At 40.7% G+C, this 6,000-nt stretch overlaps 1 protein-coding gene across 1 annotated transcript in view; it reads right to left on the reverse strand.

Annotated features, from left to right (window-relative positions):
* Positions 1-5,401, reverse strand: part of C2H11orf87 (chromosome 2 C11orf87 homolog) — a 28,004-nt gene extending 22,603 nt beyond the window's left edge. Inside the window, exon 1 of the mRNA XM_054627920.2 lies at positions 5,247-5,401. The gene's annotated coding sequence lies outside the window, so the exon portion shown is untranslated. The remainder of the gene's footprint in view (positions 1-5,246) is intronic.
* Positions 5,402-6,000: the final 599 nt, after the last annotated feature.

The raw sequence follows: 6,000 nt of genomic DNA on the forward strand, positions 1-6,000 counted from the left end.
TCACCTCAGAGACACCTTTGGCTGGCTGGATGTTGCAGCTGGCGCTTGGGACAAGTCCAGGCAAGCAGGAACTCGGGTTTACCTCGGTGGAAAGGCTTTAGGCGAAGTGAAGGAAAAAGGAGACGGGTCCTGCTGGAGGGTTTCGGTCCAGAGCTTTATTCCTGGCACACAGGCCTCTGAACGCAGCAACAGCTCCAACAGAACAAAAAACCGCGTGGTTGCTGTGTCTTTTAACCCCGGGGAGAGGGGAAGGGAAGGGGTAGGGGTGCCACCAACCAGGTAAGGGAGGGGAAGTCTCAGGGGACAAATGACACCTGGATAGCCCAATGTCCCCAGGGCTGAGAGGCATCTTTTGAACTCTGCCAATCAGACCATGCCCTTGCTGGAATGTTAAGATTGACAGACAGCACTTAGCAGGGGCAAAGGGAGGGGAAGAGAGGGGTTATTGGTACACCTGGGTAAAGAACCGGGATACTGAGAAAAGGTAATACATCACACTGCAACACAGTGGTTTCTTTCCTTAGTTGTATACCTCATCTTTCCCACATGAGGGTACAACTGAGCAACATGTAAATTCACTTGTGGATGATCAAACATTATAATGTGAAGTAAAGCCATCCCCTTCTCCATCCTAGATGAAGCCACTGTTAAATGTGGCTTCTCAGCCTGAAGTTGTCAGTGAGCTCAGTAGTGGCCAACTGAATTTTTTGCAGTTATAGTTCTTATTTTATGGAGCACTAGAAAGAAAAAATAATTTAGGAATACAACAGTGTCTTCCTGATTGGATGCTGAGGTAAATGAGAAGCCATGCTTCAGAGAACGTCTGCCATGTCTAGAACCCAAACAAAAACACAACATATTCACAGGCACAGAATCTCAGCAAAGCCCTTGTCCTTTCCCAGCTGCAGCTTGCACAGCTGTGGACACCAGTGCAAAGCTCTGCTCAGCACTGTGGAGCAAGAGCAGCAACATAATAGATGTCTAAGTTACTTATGCTGCAGGTCAGTGAATTAGATAAAAACCTAGTTTTTAAAAGTAAACCTTGATTTTTCAGGTGAATGCATAGATGAGTCCATAACACCTCACACTAGGATTCTAGGACATGTAGCTCTGGATGAACTTGCTCTCCAGGCAATTTCTAATATTTATTTCTCCTAGGAGAGAAAAAGGTGTACTTCGTCATGCACTAAAGTTCAAACCAGTCGAGGGAGTCAACTGTGCCCCTTAGATAACTCACTACCCTACCTCAGATAATTCAACTCCCTACCTCAAGGCAACCTAACTTTACTTTCTTAAATGTCTGGCTAATATCTTACACCAGAAATGAGATTGTGTTTGCTGATGTTTGGTAGTGGCCAAATGCACAGGAAAGCAAAGGAACGGAATGAGATGTGAGTATTGCTCTTGTGGAAATAAAACACAAAGTACTTTCAGAAACAAAATGTACCTTTCAGACTTAGACATAGCTGTAGAATTACTCAGGAAGAAATTATGGGGCAGATCTAGCAGTGTTTAAACCATGTATACCCTGATCATCTTCTGATACAGGCACATAGGCATAAAACAGTCACACTCTGGTAGCACATCCTTTGGGGACCTTTAATACTTCCTGACAAAAATCTATTGGCCATGAGAAACTGAAAAAAACAAACAAAAAAACCTAAGAAAACAAACATATGATACAACTCATTCTTCCTGGGTTCTCTTAAAGCTACTATAACATTCCTGACAAATTATCTTGCAAAATCTTGAGATTTAGAAGCAGCAGTGATGGCCACATTCCACCACATCTCCTGCACCATCAAGTGGTTAGAATCACACACCACAGGTGTGTGGAGGTGCTAAGAGGAGAAGGAGACAGCTATGCCTTTATCTATCCTCCCTCTGCCAATGCTAAACAGAAAAGCAAATGTGGCACTGTCTCAGCATTCATAAAAGAATGAAGAAATTCTTACTAATTACAGTGATCTACATTTAGCTTCTAGCACTGGAAAAAGACAAAAAAACAATAGAAAAGGTCTTCTTAAGAAATAGTCACTTCATTTGCAGAGAATAATGCAATGATGAGCAATAAGAGGCAGGATTTATAAAGAATAGATCTTGCCTGACAAAGACAATCCATTTTTAAGGAATTACCAAATCAACGGATGAGTGGAAGACAATAAATGTAATACTCCTGGATTTAAGCCATTTTTTAAACAATTGGTCTGATCATCCTCTGCCTCAAAGCTAGGTAGCTACACTGACATAAAACTGGAGAGCATGAGAATGGAAGATTGCCTCCAATGCTTCCCAAAATCATTCTTAAAAAGCTTGACTGAATTTGCTTGTGAAAAAAAATCTCATTTGGTCCGAAGTCTGGAATGAAGGACCAAAACAAGGCTAACAGACAAAGAAAATAACACCAGTTTATAGGGAGGACAGGTAAATATTTAAGGATCAGTGTTTGGTTTTGCCTGATGTAATACTTCCAGTAATCACAGAATTACAGAACAATCTGAGTTGGAATGAGCTAAAAGAGGCATAAACAACATATTAATAATATTCATAGGTGTTATGCTAAATTGAGAAAAGACAAGAAAACCAGAGAGGCCAACAACATGGGGCAGAGGGATTAATTTGTAACACAGGCCAAAATTAACAGAACAAGAATCACCTTGGAAAAATACCATAAAGGACAGGCACTAGAGAATGGAAAATTAGCTTGGAAGATGATTTCTATTAGAGGCAGGTTCTTTGATGAAAGAAACGTCATAAGGGCTAAGAGGATAAAACTCAGCAAGTTACTTTCAAGTGTCAGAGAAATGCAGTGGTAGGAAAGGTCAGTGTAGCTTTGAGTGTGTATGCAAAGATGCAGCAGCTGAGAGAAGCAAGAGTCATTCTCTGCAAGACTGAGGTGAAATGTGTGGGGAATATTGCTTCATTTCTAGGGAGATTTGCACAGACTACAGGGCTGTTTAAAGAACCACAGCACAAATAAGAGCATTGAGAGGAGCTGGTGCCTGAGGAGTGATTAAATTAGAAATGCATAGATTGAGCAGTGACCAAGCATGTGACATTAACACTGAAAAGGTGCAATTAGCAAGCAAGAAAATAATAGAAATAGAGGCAGCAATATGAACAAAAAGTCAGAAAGAGCAGGTTTGCAAGAGAGACCCAGAGGACTTTTCTCTCTTTACTGATTTTACGATAGGTATAACTGACTTAACAGCTACACAGCCTGGGCTTGGCTAGAGATCCGTGCCAGACTCAATGTGCTGAGTCTTCTTATTTCCCTCACTCTTTTGCTTGTACCTTGGGCTCAGTTCTCAGTGTCCTGAGAGCCTCTTGCTCTGATTGCCCTGGCCTTGTTCCCAATCAGGTCTCTCTTGGCATTGAGCCAGATGTGCATATCCTTTGTTTGAGATACTATCCTATAACATGGAGGTCAGACCTCACTCCCATCAGGACAGAACATATTTCCACAGGACCTGGTTCCTTCCTACCGACATAGAATGGTTTCTGCATTGGTATTATTTCGAGATCTCAAGAGATTTATCTGGATATTTCTCATGTAGTCCTGAGATTCTCTCCAAGACTATTCCCGGCACGAAAGAAGATGCAGAATTTGCAGGTAAAATTGTGTTCCTAATGAAATAAGGAATGAGAGTTTGGAATGAAAGGAAAAGGGTGAAAAAGCAAAATTATATTAAAATCTCTCAGAGAATATGCTGGAGTAAAAGAGAAATTGTCCATAAGGAGACCACCTATGGAGTGTTTGGCACAAGTCACTAAACATAAAGGCTGACACACTAGAGAAGATGACCAAAGCATCTAGATGGAGCCAAGGTTAAAGAAGACTTTGAGAATTTTCCAAAGGGTTAGGTCTATCACTGGTAGGTCATGAAAAGAAAGAGGAAGAAAATGCTTTTTGTTCATCCTAAAACACCTAAACATTGTCTTATCTTACTCCCTCTGTCTCAAGACACAGCCTTTATGGTCACAGTACACATGAAAGGTCAAAGATTTCTGCTGCAAAACCATAAGAAGCTTCTCTTAAACATTTTTTCACTGGAAATAGCTCCCTGCATCCACAATCCTCCTTTTATAGAATGAATTTTAATAGGTATCTTTTTTCTTTTGTTCCTCCTGACTGCTTCAGTTTTATTGTGGCTTTGCCTCTGTTTTCATTTTCATGCTCTTTCCCTTCTACTGCATTATGAATTCTCATTTTACTTGCTGAAAGTTAGAGCTACTGTACATATATTTAGAAGACATGGGGGTGTATGTGGATACAGATATTAATAGATACATAAGCATTACATAGCTCTCATTACTGTTCCAATATTATCAATTTTATTCACCATATGTCATGCTATGCAGTTCTCACCTTCACTAACTTTGTGTGGCTGTTTGCACATGGTCCATTAAAAACACATACAAATATCTAGTATTTCAGTATTCAGGATACCTTGTGGCTCATAAGTTTCTTGGCTCAAATGTGATACAAAGAACCTGGTAATAAAAGAATATAAGACTAATGTGACTGACATTTGCCCGGAAGAGGGAATTTTATGATAACTAAAGCAGCATCAGCATAAAGCTTTTATCACATTTAAACAATGGGCAAAGACATCAGCATAGACAATCAGAAAACAGCTTACATGCTGTTCATCAAAGAGCATTCATGTTCATTTTCATTCCACAGCATTTGTCCTCATTTTTACATCATAAGGCCGAGGAAAAAACCAGTCTAGTGCCAACCAGTACTTTATAAATCACAGCATTTGAATATTTTGTTCTATATGAATGGCTGATGTACCTAAAACTAGCACATCTTTTTGTATTTTATAACTTCATTTTGCATGAAGACACTGGACAGAACACAGCATACTGCCATAATAGGCAGGAACTGATGTTTTAAGAATTCAGCTCTGCAGGTAACAAGAAGTTAAAAAGCAGGAATAAATTCCCTTTTGATATAATTCAAAATCTCACAGCCAGATACTGTGTTTCATTTTGATCTCTATACACTGCACTTTCAGCTCCATTTTCTAAGGCATTATAATCATTCAGCCATTAATATTTCTCATCCCTTTCTAAACCTCACACCAGATAGAATCAGCCCCTGGGGAACATCTCCAGAAAAGGAGATGCTGTGTCAGCACAGAGCAAAGAGGTTTCCCCGGAGCACCATGCATGGTCCTAAAAGGAGGGAGGAACCAGCAGCTCTTAACCCACATCTTCCAGCAGCTGCATCCACGTACCTTGCTCTGCAGGATACAATCACAGCCATGCATCACCCCCATTAGGATCCAGACTGCATCTCTCTGATTGTCATGGAGACTGTTTCAAAGTCTTGCCGTGCTCCAGCAGCAGCAGCAGCAGCAGCAGAGGACAATAGCACTTGATCTTAAATGGCTGAAAAGAAAGCAACAAAGCACAGTGTAAAAGGAAGAACCTGTGGCTGAAATAGATATAAGTACAGTAAGACACTCTTCCCACTGCTGCAGAGGGCTAGAGGTGTAGGTTAGGGCAACCTTCCAGAGGTGTATAGCTGTGCCTTCAAGATAAGCAGAGGAAGAGTGTTCTCAAGGATAGCACATTTCTCCTCCTTCTTTCTCCCCCTCAAGCTAAGTTGCTGGGGTGTTTTAGATTAAATGTGTTAATTAGGAAACTATTTAGTTTACGAGGTCTTCTGCTTTTTCATTCCCGTGGGCACTGTAAACACACTGAGTTTTGGAGTAAGTGATATACAGTGTCTTGGAACGAGAGGCAGGCAGAGGCACAGGCAAGTGCAAGGAATTAATAGAGTTGGTCGTTTACAAGACCTGAGGCAAAGTGATTTTCAGAAGAGTGAGGCGGCAGTTTTGTGTCAAATAGCAAATTTGCTAAGAATTGCAATTTATGACCATCCATAAGCTATTTTTAAGTCAGGTCAGTTCTCAGAAGAGACAGGAGTAAAAGGTACAACTGAGCAACATAAAATGCAAGCAAACATAAAATGCAAAATTCAGATGC

The sequence above is a fragment of the Agelaius phoeniceus genome, chromosome 2 (genome assembly GCF_051311805.1).
Source record: "Agelaius phoeniceus isolate bAgePho1 chromosome 2, bAgePho1.hap1, whole genome shotgun sequence".
In the NCBI taxonomy this organism is placed as follows: domain Eukaryota; kingdom Metazoa; phylum Chordata; class Aves; order Passeriformes; family Icteridae; genus Agelaius; species Agelaius phoeniceus.